The sequence below is a fragment of the Dama dama genome, chromosome 27 (genome assembly GCF_033118175.1).
Source record: "Dama dama isolate Ldn47 chromosome 27, ASM3311817v1, whole genome shotgun sequence".
Taxonomy (NCBI): domain Eukaryota; kingdom Metazoa; phylum Chordata; class Mammalia; order Artiodactyla; family Cervidae; genus Dama; species Dama dama.
The window spans coordinates 2,759,267-2,771,908 of NC_083707.1; the positions used below are offsets into that span (position 1 = coordinate 2,759,267).

General features: G+C 42.7%; 1 pseudogene; it reads left to right on the top strand.

Annotated features, from left to right (window-relative positions):
- The first annotated feature begins 500 nt into the window (after positions 1 to 500).
- The window catches only part of LOC133047733 (conserved oligomeric Golgi complex subunit 2-like), a 38,059-nt pseudogene continuing 25,917 nt past the window's right edge, over positions 501 to 12,642 (top strand).

Below are 12,642 nucleotides of genomic sequence, written 5' to 3' on the forward strand. Positions count from 1 at the left end.
AAGGAGATTACAAATAAATATGTATGCACATGTATTTGTGTGCTATGTTCTGACTAGCTAGGTGATGAGGTGCTCTTTAAGAAGAGTGAAGACCAGAGTTACTCAAAGGTGCTCCCTTAAGAAGAGTGAAGACCCAAGGTTATTCCGACCTCCCACCTGGATCTGAGCCAGACCCTGGAGCAAGATCAGGGAGGAGATCCTGGAATAATGCTGCAGGTAGATTTTTCCCAGTGGAAACGGTGGCTGGAGAGGAAACCCCAGACTCCTCCAGCCAGTGCTCTTCATTCTCAGACCTACCTCACTGGGAGCCAGACTGCTCAACCCAGCTTGCCTGAGCTGCAGTGCCGCCCTCCACCGCACGGAGGCAGCATGACCTACAGCGTGGTGGCAGCGGCGATTCCCCACGCCCCTCTTGGCGGCGGCGGGCGGAGGCCGTGCGGCGGAGGCCGGCCCGCGGAGCCCGGCCCATGGAGCCCTCGCTGATTGGCCGCATTGCGGCCGCTGCCATGTTGGCCGAAGTGGCGCTCTCTGCCAGGGCAATTGGCTCTCGCTGCGGCTGCCAGGTCGGTACGCACAGGGTCTTCCTTCTTCCCCTCGCCTGCGGTTGGCGCTGAGAGGCGGCGTCCGACGGGATGGAGAAAAGTAGGATGAACCTGCCCAAGGGGCCGGACACGCTGTGCTTTGACAAGGACGAGTTCATGAAGGTGCGCCCGGGGGGCTGCGCTCCCCGAGCCGAGACGGGTGGCCTGTCTCCCTTTCCCTCCGAGGCCTCCTCCAGCTGCTGGGCCGCGCACGCCCGGGATCAGCCCCCGGCGGGACCTCGCTGCCTTCGCAGTGAGTCTTTTGGCCTCAGGTGGGGCTGGGGAAGCCTGCTGTGAGAAGGCACTTCTGTGAAATGGTGCATAGTGAGGAAAAGGCCTGAAGTTGTGGGCAAGTGGTTTTGAGCTAGGTGTAAAAGCTCCGGTTATTACCCGAGCCCGTTCCCATGCAGTGCAGTCGGAATTGCCAGATCCTGGGTAGACAGAAGTTTGTCGATCGCCGCCTTAAACCTAGAAGCTCAGTATGAATGTATTGACCAAATCTCTGGACCCACGTCTCTACCTAGGGATTAGGTGGGTGGAAAAGGCACTCAATCGAAAGTTTTTCCTTAACGTTCGTCTGAAGTTTCTGAATGGGATATTTAAAAGATTAGAATCTTATTACTGATTTTGTTGCAGTACAACAAAGCAAACCATTTTGCTTCTCTAAAGTTAGTCTACTTTTTGTAAGGTGAACTTGAGGTTGGTCTGAAGGTAAATGTAGGCCGTCAGCATGCATGAAGAGTTGAAATATGATGGATATTAAAGGTTTATCCGGCACAGCCTTGAAAGTGTCCAAGATTTGAATCAGAGCTGGGAGCAACTTTGCATATTCTTTTGGGGGTGATGCTCTGGAACTGTACATACACCATAAAGAAATACAGTTATGCTTTATTTATAAGGTTTGGGGTTTTTGATACACTTAGTGGCTGCTTTCAGTGTTAAAAAGTTAAATGTTTTGACTCAATAGACACTTAAATTTTTGAGCAACTGAATTTAAGGCTTACTTTTTTTGTTTGTTTTTTTGATAACTTAAAGTCTTAGTATATTTTTTGCTTTTTAGCTTCATTAGTTTATCCTTTTGATGCTTGCATTCAGTTCACAGTCTCTGGTTTTAAACAATATTTACATCTGTTCTTTTTTATAGCTGAGTAGGGTGTACTACATGGACTTGAGCTTGGGCAAACTTGGGGAGATGGTGAGGGCCGGGGAAGCCGGGTGTGCTGCAGTCCATGGGGTCGCAAAGAGTCAGATGTGGCTTGGGGACTGAACAACACCACATCTTCTTTATCCATTCCTGTGAACTTTTAGATTGTTTCCATGTCTTGGCCATTGCAAATAGTGCTGCAATGAATACTAGGGTGTGTGTATCTTTTCAAATGATGATTTTCTTCAGATACATGCCCAGGAGTGGGGTTGCTGAATGATATGGTAGTTCTATATTTCGTTTTTTGTTGTTGTTGTTGTTTTCCATTTTTTTTTATTAGTTGGAGGCTAATTACTTTACAATATTGTAGTGGTTTTTGCCATACACTGACATGAATCAGCCATGGATTTACATGTATTATTCCCCATCCTGATCCCCCCTCCTACATCCCTCCTTATATTTAGTTTTTAAAGGAACTTCCATATTGTTCATCAAAAAGAGCAAAATAATGCCATTTGCAGCTACATGAATGGACCTGGAGATTATCACACTAAGTGAAGTAAGTCAGACAGAGAAAGACAAATATATCATTTACATGTGGACTCTAATAAAAATGATACGTGCAATGCATGTATGCTCAGTCTTAAGCAACTCTTTGAAACCTCATGGACTGTAGCCTGCCAGGCTCCTCTGGCCATGGGCTTCTCCAGGAAAGAATCCTGGAGTAGTTTGCCGTTTCCTTATCCAAGGGATATTCTTAACCCATGGGTGAAGCTCACATCTCCCATGTTTCTTTGCATTGGCGGGTAGGTTGTTTACCACAGAGCCACCTGGGAAGCCTGGAAAGTCATAACAGATGAACTTATTTACAAAACAGACTCACAGATCTCAAAATTAAATGTATGGTTCAGTTGCTTAGCCATGTCTGACTCTTTGCAACCCCATGGACTGCAACACGCCAGGCCTCCCTGTCCCATCGCCAACTCCCAGAGTTTACTCAAACTCATGTCCATTGAGTTGATGATGCCATCCAACCATCTCATCCTTTGTCTTCCCCTTCTCTACCCGCCTCCAATCTTTCCCAGCATCAGGGCATTTTCCAATGAGTTAGTTCTTTGCATCAGGTGGTCAAAGTATTGGAGTTTCAGTTTCAGCATCAGTCCTTCCAGTGAATATTCAGGACCAGTCTCCTTTAGGATGGACTGGTTGGATCTCCTTGCAGTTCAAGGGACTCTCTAGAGTCTTCTCCAACACCACAGTTCAAAGGCATCAATTCTTCGGTGCTCAGCTTTACTTATGGTCCAACTCTCACATCTGTACATGACTACTGGAGAAACCATAGCCTTGACTAGCCGGACCTGTATGGTTACCGAAGGGGAAGCATGGGGAGAGGTGATAAGTTAGGAGACTGGGATTAACATAGACACACTACCACATGTAAAGCAGATCAGCAGAGGTTCACTGTGCAGCACAGGGAGCTCTGCTAGCACTTCAGTGACCCACGTGGGAGAGGAGCCCCGGGCAGAGTGGGTCCACGCGTGCACACAGACGAGCTGCTCTGCAGCACGCCCGGGACTGGCACAGCAGTGCATGCCAGCTGTGGTAAAAAAGTTAAGTGATGCAGTTTAAGAAAAAAGCATTTACATCTGGATCATCTCCAGTGTGGCCGTGTCATTTTTATCATGCAGGCCATCTAGACCCAGGAATAATGCACTCTTGTCCTTGTACAGTGATGTTTCTGCTAAACCTCTGTGATGAAGGGCGTCATTTGAAAGGGAGTACCACATGAGCTTGCCGATCCAGAAACGCTTTGTTCCATCCACTGGCTGAGAACTGTCCTGGAGCAAGGGTAGAAAGAAAGTGTGATGAGGCGAGGTGTGCTGAAGGCAGCCAAGGCACAAGCAGAGATGAGGGGCTTTGTTCTGTTCAAGAATCTCAGAATACAGAGAGCTTAGCTTGACCAACTTTGCCTTCTTCAAGGCTTCCTTCAGGCTCAACACCAGCATTCTTTCTGACTTGCTAGCCCCACCATTTTTCTTGCTCTGAACTGATAGAAAGCCTTTGGGAAGAGAGGCTTCAGAAAGTAGAAACCTCAAAATAAGTTCTAAAGTAGAACTTGATGAAGGGGAGAGCAAACTGGCGAGGTGGCTGAAATGGCAGCAGTTTCATATTCTTTCATGCCTCCTAAGCCTCTGAATGTGCTCTGTAATTTGTAGTGCTAATAAATGTGACCACTTCACACGTAAAAGCAAACTACATAGGACAGCCACCCTGTGTTAAATGTTGCTTTTCTGAGACTTGGAGATAAAGGTTACTTGCAATTTATGTTTCCTTCAGAGAGACATGTTAAAAGTTTTGGTCACATGGCAGAAATGATAGGTAGAGAGTTTACCTTTGGGGTTATATTTCTTAAGTCTGTCTGATTTGACGCATATTGTAATTTGTGCCTGTGAGAAAGTTAGAGAATGTCCGATTTACATTAGGAGAGTGAGGGTTACTCAAAAAATCCAGTCATTGGCAAATTTGTTTCCAGTCAAAGGAAACTGTGTCACACACATGATGAGGCCCTATTAGGACGATGGTGGCAATCATTCATTTAATAAACAGGCACTCATTGATCACCTTGGAGGAGGAAATGGCAACCCACTCCAGTATTCTTGCTTGCAGAATCCCATGGACTGAGACGCCTGGTGGGCTACAGTCCATGGGGTTGCAGAGAGTTGGACATGACTTGAGTGTCTATCACTTCACTTCACTGATCACCTGCTTTGTGTCCACCAGCAGTCTAGACTGGATAGTACAAGGTAGATAAGATTTAGGCTTTTGAGTATGGTTACAGAAAGACCACAGTGTGTGCTGAGAAACTGGACTTAGTCCAGAGAGGCTGGGAGGATGACCAGAATTGAGACTGGAAAAGTAGACAGCTGGATGGGACTGCAAGTTGCTCTCATGTACTGCACTGAGGGGTTTGCGCTTGATGAGTTACAGTCAGGTGGAAAGCAGGAAATGATGTAGTCATGTCTGTTGCATTGGACCCGTGTTAGAGGATGCTGGGCCACTGGTTACTTCAAGTTAACATAGGGTTCTGTTTCAAGGGGAAATTATGTTGCATTTGAACTGATGAGCTAATATTAGATGAGCTAATATTTTGATTTGGGCCATTCTTGCACGTGTATTTCAGTCCTAACTCAATGTCGTAGTGGTATTTCATACTTTTAGGAAGTTATTTAATAAATGCTTAAGAAACAACCAACTACCTTTCTGAACATAGAGAAAAAATGCTTCAGTGGTCCTTGTAAGATCTAATGAGAAATACAGAGCAGAGGACAGATTTGTGAAGGATGTAGATGATCAGAAGACAAGAGTGGCAGATGGCAGGAGAGGTATCATCACTTGGGGACCTCTGTCACTTGGTAGTAGAGGTGGTGATGACATCATATCATTAGTTTTGTCAGCTTAAAAAATACAAAAGTCCTTAGCGAGGGTTGATGGTCAACTAATACATGAAATAGGACATGAGATACTAGTAGTATGGGAGAGAAGAGGCTACTAACAAAGATAACTTAGACCAGTTCACCTAGGTGTGCTGTTGAAATCTGTCCTTCTATCTCAGCATATGACTTCTATTTTATAGAAAAAATAGTGCCATCAGATGGGAACTTCTTCATCTTGACTGATGACAGCTCCATTCTTGTATATGTACCCATCCCCTTTCTCCACCTCGCCTGTTTGGAAAAGGGGTTTTCCTTCCTGAGGTTGGTCCTTCCTACCCCACTCCTCCCTGTGCTTGGAGCCCAGACCCCCTGGTACTCTTCCACCCTCTGATTCCTCTCTCCTCTGACCTCATCCCCAGTGGCTTTCAAACATGCTCCTGCTTTGGTCTCTTCCTCTTGACCCTCCTGCCTCTAGTCATTTTCATATCATTCTCTTCCACATTCTAGCCAAACTCTTGAGTTGTTTTTACTTTCTTATATGCTGATTGGCTATTTGTATATCTTCTTTGGAGAAATGTCTATTCAGATCCTTTGCTAATTTTTTACTTGGTTTATTTGTCTTTTAACTGTTGAGTTGTAAGAGTTTTTATACTCTGGATGCTAGACCCTTGTCAGATACATGATTTGCAAATATTTTCTCCCATTCACTGGGTTGTCTTCTCACTTTGTAAATAATGTGTTTTAACACACAAGTTTTAATTTTGATTGAGTTCAGTCTATCTGTTATCTTGATGCTTTTTGTGTCAATGACTGCCTAATTCAAGGGCACACAGATTTTCACCTGTTTTCTTCTTAGAGTTTGTTTGTTTTAGCTCTTCTATTTGTCTTTAAATCTATCTTGAGTTAAATTTCTGTGTATAGTGTGAGGTTGGTATCTAAATTTATTCTCTTCCATGTGGATATTTTCTAGATAATAATATCAACTGCTGGATGTTTAGTAAATCTACAGTGTAAAGTGAAACTCTCTGGGAAATGAAATGTGGCAGTTATTACATGCCACTGTGAGTCTGAAGTCGTTTGCTGTCAGAGCAAAAGCTCTGATATTCACAGGTGTTCTCAGTCATCTTCTCTTGTGTGGGGCAACATTTGTTTATCCAAGAACAAATATATAAATGGCAAACTGAGCACTAATATTGCCTAATAGCATTTGTTAGAGCTCAAGTTATATGATTTAGAATGCCATCATGAAGTTCAGCTCTGAACTTCATCTGCTTGAAGTTCATACTTTCAAAGTAACAAGGCGAGTGCTCTGCGTAGTCATATGGCTGGTCAGTACCAAGGCCACGATGTCAGGCTGAGTCCTGCCCCCACATTCTTTCTGTGATTGTTGTGTAACTGTGAGTCTAAGGTGTTATCTTAGGTAGTCTCAAGAAGTAAAAGAAACATGGTTTTTCACTAGGTGGCTGTGAAATTATAGTTTGGTAAGAAATCTCTTATCTGACACTATTATAGCAGGTGTTTGGATGATTAATTAAGAAAGTCAGTTTTTATAATACTCTTATGGAATGGTGCATGTTGTCCTTAACATATGTGTACATTTGTTCTACATTGATGTGGCTCTAAACTCTTTTCTCTGAAAATCTGTCTGTGAATTCGATTTTGTTGTTGTTGTTGTTGTTGTTGTTCTTTAAGTTGAATGAGAACCCCAAGGCATTTGCAGAGAATCTGGTATAGAATCCTTCAAGATTTGTATGATCCTCCTTCCCACAGCACTACCTGGTTCATGGTCATCTCATACATTTAATATAATTCAGCAAAATCTGTCTTATCGGTTTCTCAGTATCAGGTCTTTGCAAAGCATCTGCCTTAGTTTTCATGAAAACAGTTATCATTGTGTACTTATATTTTGTTGGTTTATACAATGTTTAATAAAATTATGTAATTTTGGTGACAAGTATAAGTGGCCTTAACAAGTTTGGGAATCATTGTACCTGATACTTGATAACTAAATAGCTCAGTTAGTACTGAAGTCATAAGTAGACAGTGGTTTGCTGTCTGTATGCCTGTGTGCCTACCAGGGGCATCAGCATGTTATAAAGGGAGACAGGGCATAATGATTCTGTGAACAATGCTTGGAAATTGGTTTTGAAAGATTTTGAACATCTGTTCAGTTGAATACTCAACATCCATATAAAATGTCAATACTGATTAATATGTATTATGAAAAGACATTGAAGCTATATGTAAAAGGAGGAAAATAGCTTAGAAAAGGTTTATTAAGATTCTGTGTATATGTATGTGTTTGTGCATGTGTATGTGAACATAGAAAAAGGTCAAGGGTTTCATTCAAGGAAGATCCTACAACACTTACCTCCTCCCATGGACACATGAAATCAGTAGGTACTCATGGAATAGTTTCCTCCTCTGAGCAGCTCCTGCACATCTGGCCAACAACCCACATCAAGGTGGATAGGAGAGGCTGAGACATGGTCTCACCATCCAGCCCACTCCCAGCATGGTGGCCTACAATTGGAAGGAAGCTACCATCCCCAGCTGCACCCTGAGAAGTGAAGGGTCTGAACCCTAAACTTGGCACCCCTCCTTTAAAGACTTGCACCTGGGAGATGAGCCCCCAAACATCTACCTTTGAAAGTCAGTGGAACTGGCATCTGCAAGACCCACCAGGCTCATGATGTGAGAAACAGCTTTTGAAGGGCAGCATGAACTTGGTCATCCTCCTGGGGCCTGACACAGGGACAGAGGCTGAAAAGGGCCCTGACTTTCTGTGAAAGAGGCTTGTTCATCTTAAAGCATCAGCCTGAGGGGCCGGCCTCTCATTTAACATTCTCTGGGGGCTTGGAGGCTGGCAGGAGCCATCTTTGCCCTCTCTGCCTCATGCCAGCGGACAGTATCTCCTAGAAAGGAACTTGGGTACTTGTCTGGTGCCCCGATGTTTGCAGTTGCTGCCCAGAGACAACTCTAGGTCACCTGGCTTTGGTGGCCAGTGAGGCTTACACCTGTAGGTCCCCAGTGTTCACTGCAGTATTATTTGCAATAGTCAAGACATGGAAGCAGGCTTAGTATCCATTGATAGATGAATAGATAAAGAAACCATGATATACACACACCACACACACACAGAGGAATATTATTCAGCCATGAAAATGAACTAAATCTGGACTCCCCTGGTGGTACTGAAAAGGAAAAGTTAAAATTTGGCATAACCTCCTGCTCGTTCTGCCTGTGTAACTCAGCTTGCTCCTTGCAAAGTCTGGATCGGGTAGGTCACGTAGTCTCAGAAAGTGGGGATTTAAGATACGAGGAACTGGAGCTTATCTCACCACCCTTGTCCTGCTCTTTGCAATTCCCCAGCCCCTGTAAACCTGCTTAATCATGCCTCTCCATGTAAAGGTTAGGCATTCCCCTCCCCATCTTAACTGCTGTTCCCGTGCACACGAAACTGCTTTGTGTAAACCAGCCTATTAGCAGCTAGTGTTGCCCACTATAGTCTGTCTATGAACACTCTGTAACCCCTCTGTTTGGGGCTCAGAGCTTAGAGTGTTAACTGCTCTGGGCCCGCTGGCGTAGTAAACGTGAGTTCTCCAACTCTCCGAGTGTGGTGCTTCGTTTCTCGAGTACTGATTTCTACACCAGTACAGTGGCTAAGGATCTGCTTGCCAATTCAGAGGACACAGATTTGATTCCTGGTCCAGGCAGATTCAACATGCCACAGAACAGATAAGCCTCTGGGCCACAGCTGCTGTGCCTGTGCTCTAGAGTCCGTTGCCCACAACAAGAGAAACCAGCACAATGAGAAGTCTGCAAACCCAAACACAGAGTAGCCCCTGCTCGCCACAACTAGAGAAAGCCCGCATGCAGCACTGAAGATGCAGCACAACCAAGAATAATAAATAAAAATATTTTCAAAAAAGAAAGAAATCTTGCCATTGGTGGCAACATGGATGGACCTTGAGGGCATTAATGCTACATAAGTTAGAGAAAGATGATCACGATCTCACTTTTATGTGAAATCTATAAAACAAAACAAACATTAACTCAGAGGTACTGAGAACAGATTGGTGGATGCCAGAGCAGGGGGTGGGGAATGGACAAAATGGGCGAAGGGGTCAAATGGTACAGACTTCTAGTTAATCAGTTAAATAAGTCATGGGGATGTGATGTATAGCATGGTGACTATAGTTAATAATACTGTACTGTATATTTGAAAGTTTAAGAGAGTAAATCTTAAAACTTATCATAGCAAGAAAAGGAAATTTGTAACTGTGTGATGGATGTTACCTCATCCATCCTCATGGTGAAAATATTTGGGAAAAAAATTCCAGAAAGTTTCAAAAGACAAAATTTGAATTTTCTGTGACAAATAGTTGGCAACTCTTTACATAGTATTTCCAATGATCTATATAACATTTACATTTTATTAGGTATTATGTAATCTAGAGATGATTTAAAGTGTATGTAAATACTGTGCCATTTTATTTTAGAGACTAGGACATACCTAGATTTTGGTGTCTTTGGGGGTCCTGAAAACAGGCCCCCATGGATGCTGAGGGATGGCTTTATTTATAGGTTGAAATTGTCACAGTGAATATTTGTTACTTTTAAAACTTAAGGGAAAAGGAACTACTTCTGTTCTGAGAAGAGCCTATTGAATGTGTGTAGTTAAAAACAAATGAAATCCCTTTTGGGACTTAGGCAGCAGGAGAGAATGCTCTTGGTCAGGGGCCTCCCTCTTGGCACCTTGACAGTGTGCAAGCACCTTTCTGTCCTGTGTGTTTTAAAGTGCTTTATCCTGACAGCAGTTAACCTTTCGAATGAATAGAATAGCGTTTCTCTGTCTTCTCTCTCCTTTTATTTGTATATGTAAAATGTGATATTGTTGCAATAATTCTTTTTTTCTGGTTTTATTTTCAGGAAGACTTTGATGTCGATCACTTTGTATCTGACTGTCCGAAGCAAGTCCAGCTGGAAGCACTTAGAGATGACCTGGAGCTGTACTATAAGCTGCTTAAAACAGCCATGGTTGAGCTCATCAACAAGGACTACGCAGACTTTGTCAACCTGTCAACAAACCTGGTAAACTTGAAATCCACAGTTCCTACCTGTCAGTGTATTTACACATGTACTGCACACTTTTTTTCCCACTCATGTTTATTCTTAACAGCTCTGAGTCTTTTTAGAAACCTTTTAGTTATTTTTTTCCCCAGAAACTTGAAGGGATTGCTAATCTTGATTAATAAAGGAACTAAACTTTCTTGATACACATGTTTTGTGTTTAGTTTAGTTTGATTATGTTTTGAATGACTTATTAAGAAGTGGTGAAAAGTAAAGGATAGCAATACCAAGGGTGTTTGTTTTTGTTAGTTGCTAATTGATTCCCATGAAATCTCACCAGTTTAGACTAATTTCCGAGAGCAGATATCAACTCTTCTTAAGGAAATGTTTCATTGACTTTCAGGTACGTGTGCTAGCCAGAGATCGGTTGAGAAAACATTGACCAATATTGATCATTAAGAAGCCTATTTTTATGCATTTTATAAAAATGTAGGAATTGTTTGTAAGAAGCATATCAATTACTTGGAAAAGTTGTTTAGAAACACTTGAGTTTTCATACTTGCCAAAGTCTTGTTCATATTTTGTTTTTAAGTCTGTTTGTCGAAAGAGGAATGGAAAATAGCCATCTCTGTGGGAATTTCAAGAAGCATTGAGAATAATGAGCCATATTTGCTTTTGGGACATACACCACTAAGATAAATGTTCCAGTAGGATTAGAGACCCTGAAAATTTTATTTCCATCCTATTTAATTTGGATTTTTCTGAAGGGTTGTAATAATGCTTAGAAGAGATGTAGTTCATCAGACTTTCATATCAGCTGGTTGAATATCATAAACAACAGAGATAGCTATTTTTCCTGTTAGTTTTTTAAGTCATTTAAAATTTCATCCCAAAGGCAAATTGTGCATAGGAATTTTTTATTTATTATGACTTTCCTTATTTTTATAGTGCTTATATATCAACAGGTTTTTCACATTCAAGGAGCAATGTTTAAGGCCAAATAACATTTTTGTTATGTAGTTACTAGCAGCATATAACTGTACAGAAAGAATAACCTAAGTCTCATACTGCTTTGATCATTAAGCACAGGCTTCACTGTTAACCCTGGCCCTGATGTGTCTGTGCCAACATGCTTTTGCCTTTAGGTCGGTATGGACAAGGCCCTCAATCAGCTTTCTGCGCCTTTGGGACAGTTAGGAGAAGAGGTTCTGGTACGTCCCCAAATGACAGTCCTCAATCTACCATAAAGCATATTACACTTGTTTGCCTTCTCCAAGAATTCTTTTTTATTAATCTGCTAGACTGTTGTGGTTGTTGTGGTTGGTGTTTTTTAATGTTCCATGATTATAGTGTATTACTTGCAAAATGTGAATGATTTGCATGTGATATTACAACCTAAGAAACATATTTGGTTTGAAGACGGCAAATTCTCAAGAGTAGAGTAGACACTTTGAAATGTCGGGGAAGAGGAGAAGGGTATTTCAAAACTTAAATTTGTTAATACCACCTCACCCATGTATAAGTGGTCTCCAGCTTAGAACTGGCTTACTTATATTTTAAAATTTGTCATTTTACAAGTATTTTCCCAGACAATATTTTACAGGTAGTTAGATTCGTGGACCAGTTTATACCAGCCATTTAACCCCCGATGTAACTGAAGGGTAATATAAATGTTGTGTAATACCTAGTTTCTCTGAGAAAATCTCTCCCTTGGGAATGGAACTGTCTGCCTCTAAGCCATGAGAACAGGGACTTCATCCAGGTGAACAGTGGAGAGGGAGTTTTGGTATCACCTCCAACAGAAAACTGCCGCCCTGTCCTCCCCTCACCCTCTAGGCTGTGCTAGGCACCTCGCCCTCCATCCTCCCTTCGTTGTGAAGCACCGCACCGTCACTTCCTGTGTGTGTCAGCACTGGACCATGCCAGACCATGTGGCCTTATGCTCCTTGCCTCGAGACAGTACCTGGCACATGCAGGGTTCTCACTAGATAATGTAGTAAGGAGGTTCTGCTTGGATAAAGCTGTAGGAAATGCAGGACAATGGGAATGTCAGGGCTGAGAAGTCCCAAGGAGGGTAGGCAAAAAAAAATTGGTAAAAGAGGTTAAGTTGTGAGCTGTGCCTTGGACTAGCAGACTGTTTGAAAGTTCGTGTCTTGCTTGAATTTCACAAAGCTTATTAAAGTGCCTTTTGTTGGAATGGAAGAGAAAAGAAGTTTTTGGTCTGCTGCTGGATTCCACACTAGCCTCTGTGTGGCCTTCCTGCCTCCTTTTCAGGACTCCTCTTCCTTCTCCCAACCTACAGCCATGACATTTCCCGAACCCTGTCCTTTTTTAACCTTCCACTCTTCTCTCTGAACTCTCTCCACTCTGCCCACCTGTGCTTGAACTTCCTCGACTGCCCTCATGCCTT